The 9011-nt window shown below is 38.9% G+C and overlaps 1 long non-coding RNA gene across 1 annotated transcript in view; it reads right to left on the reverse strand.

The window, feature by feature from the left end:
• Window positions 1-1152: 1152 nt before the first annotated feature.
• LOC138358507 (uncharacterized) overlaps window positions 1153-9011 on the reverse strand; it is a 10888-nt gene continuing 3029 nt past the window's right edge. The window contains exons 2-3 of the long non-coding RNA XR_011225433.1: window positions 6545-6661; window positions 1153-1380 (exon numbers count right to left, since the gene is read on the reverse strand). This is a non-coding gene — a long non-coding RNA (uncharacterized lncRNA). The remainder of the gene's footprint in view (window positions 1381-6544; window positions 6662-9011) is intronic.

The raw sequence follows: 9011 nt of genomic DNA on the forward strand, positions 1-9011 counted from the left end.
TCAGGGAAACGCAAGTTCTAATCAGTTGTGTATTTGTGAAGTCTTTGAAAATGTAATAAGTTTTACGAAACGCGCCCGTGTCGCGTCAGACTAGAAATAAAAATGAATTTTGGAGAAGTGATTTTTGATTTACCTCCAACAGTGAAGCATAATGTACGAAAGATTGAGAAAATTCGTGTTAGAATTATTAATCTTACTTTTTCGGTCATATTTAATAAAATATGTCTACAGGAAAGACTGCTACCAAAATATACTAATGTTAAATATTTAAGCATATATGTTGGATATACCCATGAGAGTTTGGAAACTGAGATGAACAAACTGTTGAGTCAATGTCGGAAGAGATTACAACCTCTGAAGGCCTTGGCATGCTGTGGAAAGGAGTGGGAGTCCAAGTGCTACGAATGATGTACTTGAGTACTATAAGATTTCTTATTGATTATGCTGCACCTGTCATTTCTTGTTTTGGTAAAGGTAGGATGGGCAAGTTGGAGAAGATACAAAATGAAGCCGTTGGGGGTCGTTGTGAGCCGCTGCTACCTGAATTTTTGCCCACACTTGTCTTGCAGACGTTTCTCTTCCAATAGAGCTAGTGAACTCTAGTCATTGTCTTTCCCTTTATAACTCATCTGCAATGTACGTACCTTTACCTGAATAAAAAATCTAATCTAAATCTATATCTAATATATTGCTTAGATATATGCAAATGAGAGAGTAATAGAGCGAAACCTTTAAAATACTGAACTATTTGGAGGATATTGATTCATACAATTTCTTCAAAAGGTCAGATGTAACACAAACAAGGAGCAAAGGTTTCAAGCTCAACAAGCCACAGTGTAGGAGTGACAACAAATGCTTTTTAACCCATACGATTATGATCATAACAATAAGGTTTCTAAAACAGTAGGCATTCTTCTAAAGTCAGACACTACTATGTTCCTCGCCCTAACCTAGTCACTCAGTATTATTCACTCATTTATCTATGTCTTGTCTATGTCTTAAAGGTTACAAGACGTACATTAGTCAATAAAATTGGTGCTTAAAATGTTAAGGATCTCTTGTGAAACACGGGTATTAATAAAAAAATTTATTATGTTAAATAAATAAAAAAGGCCCAAGGGCCATCAAGTAACAAGAATGCAAGGCTGGCACAAGCTGGCGTAAGTAGAGAAGACGGAAGATTCTTCATTTTAAAAGACCCTGCTTCTCCAAGATGGCAGTCACACCCTGCTTGCCCTGGACAATCACCATATGGAGAAGGACTGTTTACTGTGAAGGGAAGTCTACAAATGCAATGCCAGCATGAGTCAGGCTTGAAGGGTAAACGATGATGGCACCCTCACAGTAACACAAAAGCCGAGCAAGCCCAGTGAGGAAGACCTGTTGATGGGAAAGGAGGAGAATCATTAGTCACAACAAAATCCACATAGAAACAAAGGAGAGAAAAAAAATAAAGTGGATGTCTTCTTTTTGTATAGACATAATAAATATTGCCATTTGGCTATGTATTTATATGATATATAATAGAATACAGCATAAAACAAAATAAGAGGGGTGGTAGGAGAAGAAAAGATTAGTGTTCAGTAAGAATCCACAAGGTCTTCTCTGAATACTCTTTATTTTCTTCAAGGCTGTGGGTCCCAACAATTGCACCAGAGGTGGTACACACCCCTATTATTACTTAAACAGGTGAGTAAAAATAGGTGAGTACACATACGGTGTCAGCAAACTTAGCCTCCAAACACACACACACACATAGTATCAGCAAGCTTAGCCTCCATACACACACACACACACATGGTGTCAGCAAACTTAGCCTCCAAACACACACACACACACACATGGTATCAGCAAGCTTAGCCTCCAAACACACACACACACATGATATCAGCAAGCTTAGCCTCCAAACACACACACACACATGGTATCAGCAAGCTTAGCCTCCAAACACACACACACACATTGTATCAGCAAGCTTATCCTCCAAACACACACACACGCATGGTATAAGCAAGCTTAGCCTCCAAATACACACATGGTATCAGCAAGCTTAGCCTCTAAACACACACACACACAAACGGTATCAGCAAGCTTAGCCTCCAAACACACACACACACACACACATGGTATCAGCAAGATTAGCCTCCAAACACACACACACATGGTATCAGCAAGCTTAGCCTCCAAACACACACACACACATGGTATCAGCAAGCTTAGCCTCCAAACACACACACACACATGGTATCAGCAAACTTAGCCTCCAAACACACACACACACACATGGTATCAGCAAGCTTAGCCTCCAAACACACACACACACATAGTATAAGCAAGCTTAGCCTCCAAATACACACATGGTATCAGCAAGTTTAGCCTCTAAACACACACACACACAAACGGTATCAGCATGCTTAGCCTCCAAACACACACACACACACACACACACACATGGTATCAGCAAGCTTAGCCTCCAAACACACACACACATGGTATCAGCAAGCTTAGCCTCCAAACACACACACACACATGGTATCAGCAAGCTTAGCCTCCAAACACACACACACATGGTATCAGCAAGCTTAGCCTCCAAATACACACATGGTATCAGCAAGCTTAGCCTCTAAACACACACACACACACACAAATGGTATCAGCAAGCTTAGCCTCCAAACACACACACACACACACACGGTATCAGCAAGCTTAGCCTCCAAACACACACACACATGGTATCAGCAAGCTTAGCCTCCAAAGACACACACACACACACATGGTATCAGCAAGCTAAGCCTCCAAACACACACACACACATGGTATCAGCAAGCTTAGCCTCTAAACACACACACACACACACAAATGGTATCAGCAAGCTTAGCCTCCAAACACACACACACACACACACGGTATCAGCAAGCTTAGCCTCCAAACACACACACACATGGTATCAGCAAGCTTAGCCTCCAAAGACACACACACACACACATGGTATCAGCAAGCTTAGCCTCCAAACACACACACACACATGGTATCAGCAAGCTTAGCCTCCAAACACACACACACACAGAAAATGGGGACATTGAAACAGTTGATAAACTTGATTTCAAGAGAGAGAGAGAGGTCACTATGGGGAACTTCAAATTTTTTTTAATAAGTAATTAGGCAGACTTGTTGCTAGACAGGGAAGTAAATTAAATGTATGCCAAATTTTGCAAAATATACAATGAAGGCACACAAACATTCATACCAAAACAGAGATGCAGGGCCAGAAAACAGGATTGGTTCAACAGAAATTGAGAGAGGGCCACAGACCAAAAGTCACAAAAATGGAATGAAAGACATTGAGAAACTACAAGCAGATGTCAACAAAGTTTTCGATTGGGCAGCAGAAAATAACATGATGTTTAACAGTGATAAATTTCAGGTATGGCAAAAATGAGGATCTGAAACATAATACAGGGTACAAAACACAATCGAATCTTCCCATAGTAGAAAAACAGCATGTCAAGGATTTGGGAATAATGATGTCCGACGATCTAATGTTTAGGGAGCATAACCAAGCAAATTTTGCGTCGGCCAGAAAAATGATCGGATGGATTATGAGAACTTTCAAATCCAGGGATCCCATCACAATGGTTGTACTCTTCAAGTCACTTATGTTGTCCCGTCTCGAGTACTGCTCAGTATTCACTTCCCCCTTCAGAGCAGGAGAGATCGCTGAAATAGAGGGAATACAGAGAACATATACGGCACGCATAGACGAGATAAAGCACCTAAATTATTGGGATCGTCTCAAAGCTCTCCAAATGTACTCTCTAGAAAGGAGACGAGAGATACCAAATAATATACACATGGAAGATACTGGAGGGCCAGGTCCCAAATCTACACAGTAAAATAACAACGTACTGGAGTGAACGATATGGAAAAAAATGCAAGATTGAACCAGTGAAGAGCAGAGGTGCCACAGGCACAATCAGAGAGCACTGTATAAACATCAGAGGTCCGCGGTTGTTCAACGTCCTCCCAGCGACTATAAGAAATATTGCCGGAACAACCGTGGACATCTTCAGGAGAAAACTGGACTGTTTTCTAAGAGAAGTTCCGGATCAGCCGGGATGTGGTGGGTATGTGGCCCTGCGGGCCGCTCCAAGCAACAGCCTGGTGGACCAAACTCTCACAAGTCGAGCCTGGCCTCGGGCCGGGCATGGGGAGTAGAAGAGCAGAACCCCATCAATATAGAAAGAAGCCAAACCCCCAATCATACCAGCGATACAAAGATGCGAGAAAAGTAAGGGAAGAGGCAGAAAGAAATTTTTAAAAAGGGATAATGGATAAATGTAAAACAGAACTGGGCCTATTCTACAAATTCATAAACAACAAATTGCAGGTAAAGGATAATATCCAGAGGTTGAAAATAGGAAACAGATTCACAGAAAATGATAATGCAATGTGTGAAACATTAAACCAAAAGTTCCAAAGTGTGTTTATACAAAATGAAATCTTAAGAGAACCAGACACAATAAGAATTTCTGAGAACATCATAGAGCGTATAGAGGTGTCTAGAGATGAAGTGGAAAATATGCTAAAGGAGCTAAGTAAGAACAAAGCAGTTGGTCCAGATGGAGTTTCACCATGGGTTCTGAGAGAATGTGCATCTGAGCTCAGCCTTCCACTTCACCTGATCTTTCAGGCATCCCTGTGTACAGGAGTCATAGCAAACATGTGGAAAAAGGCTAACATAGTTCCAATCAACAAAAGTGGCAACAGGGAAGACCCCACCTCTCTCAGTTATAGACCTGAATCATTGACAAGTGTAACAGTGAAAAGATTGAAAAAAAAAAAATAAAAACTAAATGGGTAGAGCACCTGGAGAGAAATTATATAATATCACACAGACAGTATTGTTTTCGATCTGGAAGATCCTGTGTATCGAATTTACTCAGTTTCTATGATTGAGCCACAGAGATTTTAAAGGAAAAAGGTAGTTGGGTTGACTGCATCTATCTAGACATAAAAAAGGCTTTCGACAGAGTTCCACATAAGAGGTTGTTCTGGAAACTAGAAAATTTTGGATGGGTGACAGGTAAGCTTCTAACATGGATGAAAAATTTTCTGACTGATAGAAAAATGAGGGCAGTAATCAGAGGCAATCGGACTGGAGAAGTGTCACAAGTGGAGTACCACAGTACATGCACCAGAAATGTTCATTGTCTACATAAATGATCTACCAGTTGGAATACAGAATTATATAAACATGTTTGCTGATGATGCTAAGATAATGGGATGGATAAGAAATTTAGATGATTGTCATGCCCTTCAAGAAGACCTGGACAAAATAAGTATATGGAGCACCACTTGGCAAATGAAATTTAATGTGAATAAATGCCATGTTATGGAATGTGGAATAGAACATAGATCCCACACAACCTACAAATTATGTGAGAAATCTTTATATAATTCTGATAAAAGAAAGAGGTCTAGGGTTGATTCTAGATAGAAAACTATCACTTGAGGCCCACATAAAGAACGTTGTGTGAGGAGCCTATGTCACGCTTTCTAACTTCAGAATTTCGTTTAAATACATGGATGGCGAAATACTAAAGAAATTGTTCACGAGTTTTGTTCGGCCATGGCTAGAATATGCAGCGGTTGTGTGGTGCCCATATCTCAAGAAGCACATCAACAAACTGGAAAAGGTGCAAAGACATGCTACTAAGTGGCTCCCAGAACTAAAGGGCAAGAGCTATGTGGAGAGGTCAGAGGCATTAAATATGCCAAAACTAGAAGACAACAAAAAGAGGTGATAAAATCACTATGTACAAAATAGTAACAGGAATTGATAAAATCGATAGGGAAGATTTCCCGAGACCTGGAACTTCAAGAACAAAAGGTCATAGATTTAAACTAACTAAACAAAGATGCCAAAGAAATATACAAAAATTTCCTTTCGCATACAGAGTGGTACACGGTTGGAACAAGTTAAGTGAGAAGGTGGTGGCGGCCAAGACCGTCAGTAGTTTCAAAGCATTATGTGACAAAGAGTGCTGGGTAGACGGGACACCACGAGCGTAGCTCTAATCCTGTAACTACACTTAGGTAACTACATTTGGTGTCAGCAAGCTTACCGTCGAAACACACACAAACAGCCTGCCTATTATTCAAGGCCTTCTCTGAGTACTCTCTATTTTCTTCTCTGAGGCTATGGGTCCCTAATCTTGCTCCAGAGGTGGTACAACTTTTAAGTTTTTAACTACTGCACTGAGCACCTGATTTTGGCAAAGACTTCTTAGTGCAATTGTCAAGGACATAGTTCTGGTATTTTTTTGTTTATAAATATTCAGGTATAGTTAATGTCAAAATGTTTCAAAACTCAACAATTTATATTTCAAAACAAAAAAAGTAATGAAAACATTACAAAACATTAAAATATAGCCTAATTAATTAATTAATAAAATAGCACAACTCTCAGAATGTCTAAAGGTGCTTTGAGCAATGAAGTAGTTAATTTTATATATATAATATTATATATATAATATATATTTACCTGTGACTACTGCTTAGCAAAAATTTGATCTCTGTGAAAATTGGTCTCGTCATTGCTAGGAGATATTTTAAGACCATGATTTGCTGTGGATGGCACTGTAGTCTTCAAGTCATCAATCTAAAAATAGAGGTAATCTTTTAAAATGTAAATTTTGTATAAAAAAAATGCAAAAATAAATTGCAAGAATAATATGAAGTTATTATACAATTTTTGTTTAATTATTTAAATATTTGTGAGACATTATTAAGAAATGTATGAAGTACAGATTCTCTAAGACCTGATATGTATCTGCTTATGTTCCACCACATTACATTCAGGGCTGAAGAGAAAACACAGCCAGTAAGGTAATGATCACTTAGAATGGACTGGGATGCTACATGTAGGATGGGGCTAAGCTGCGTGAGGCTAGGATGCCCAGCCTGCCTTGTCTAGGCTGGGCTGGGCTGGGCTAGGCAACACTAGGAAGGAGTTAACAAATCTCTGGAGTGCCTTACTTTTCCTGATATCCTTAAAAAAGCAAGAATGATGCCATTTTATAAAGGAGGCGAGACAGCAGAAATAAACAATTAAAGAAAAATATCAAATCTACTTATACTTTCAAAAATATTTGATTTTTTTTTTTACAAACATCTCTTCCTACTTTGTAAAATTCAACATGAATACAAACACACACACACATCCCTAGGAAGCAGCCCATAGCAGCTGTCTAACTCCCAGGTACTTATTTACTGTTAGGTGAACCAGATATAGAGAATAACCACAAAATGCTATCTTTATAAGAACTATCTTGTAAAGCCACTAGCACACACAGCATTTCAGGCAGGATATATAATATATATATATATATATATATATATATATATATATATATATATATATATATATATATATATATATATATATATTTATGAATACATACATACGGGACAAAGAGCCAGAGCTCAACCACCGCAAGCACAACTAGGTGAGTACACACACACACACATTATATATATATATATATATATATATATATATATATATATATATATATATATATATATATATATATATATATATATATATATATATATATATATATATATATACAGTGGTACCTCCCATAACGAATTTAATCCGTTCCATGTTCGTCATGTGAAACGGACGTCATACAAAACGAGTGTCCCCCATGTAACCAGTGTGATGCACTGTGTTTATTGTGTAATTTCCCTAGTGTGCATGACATCAAATGTTCCCCAAAATATAATTTTTCTTTGTAAAATGATAAATTACCGTCCCTGAACATGTCTATGTAAAAATAATTACCAAATTCCACTTACTTTGGCTGTGAGGGCGTGGACAAGGTGCGCTGTGACGTCATCAGGGGCTGGTCGCCCGTGTGTGAAGCTCCCAGACACGGTCGCGCAGGCCATTCAAGCACCCCGTGTTGCCACAAATATATTTTCAAATATTTTTCCTATGCATTTCCAATGCGGTTTTATTTGTTTCATTTATCGTATATGATGCATATTTGTGACCTTTACAATATGTATACAGTAGAATGTTCATAATTTTCCATGAAACTGTGATACATGTGTCAGTAATGTGTCCACAATAAATGTTTATTGTCACAATATTACGTGGTAAAAATTCACTAATATTACAATATGTACAGTTTCACATACTATTTACACAGTAACACACTGTATTACACACTCAGTACTTTGGAGGTGCATAATAGTCAACGAAGTAGTCCATGGTACACAGCGCGACTTTGCTCTCCTTGCACCAGCTACAGATAGATTTTTGTTTCCTGTTTCATCGTTCTGTGTGCTTGCAAATAATGCACTCGCGTGCACCCTTGGCTTTAGTACTTGTAGGTGGTATGTAGCCAAGCTTGTAAAGCATAAAGTAGTATTGAAACGATTATAGGAAAAGCTCAATTTGTAAGGTAGTCTTGAAAAGATCGCTTTGTAAGGTCCCACACAGGAAGAGATTCAGCTAGCCTCAAAGAGTGTCCATCAGTCAGGAAGAGATTCAGCTAGCCTCAAAGAGTGTCCATCAGTCAGGAAAAGATTCAGGTATTCTTAAATATATCAATGAACACCACCACCATGGAAGCCGCTAACACTGTTCATCTATGCTACTTGTATCAGATGCATCATCACTGAACGCAGAAAACGATTCATCTATGTATCATCTATATACATTAGAGATGGCAAGGGTGTGGGGCTCAGAGCTACACCTGGATACGCTCGCTGTATCATCCTCATAGGTGCTGTATCACAGGCATCCGACCGTTGTGTTAAGCCCTTATTGCGCCTAGCTTCACCAATGTTATGACCCTTATGTTCTTCAAACAATAGGGTCTGAATTGCACTGACTGAGTACAGTCTTTCAACACCGTGTGGGACAGGTGTTTGAGAGCCAGAGGCATGTGTGCTACAAATGGTTGCTCACGCACTACTAACCCAGCCAGCAGCCCTTG

The sequence above is a fragment of the Procambarus clarkii genome, chromosome 84 (genome assembly GCF_040958095.1).
Source record: "Procambarus clarkii isolate CNS0578487 chromosome 84, FALCON_Pclarkii_2.0, whole genome shotgun sequence".
In the NCBI taxonomy this organism is placed as follows: domain Eukaryota; kingdom Metazoa; phylum Arthropoda; class Malacostraca; order Decapoda; family Cambaridae; genus Procambarus; species Procambarus clarkii.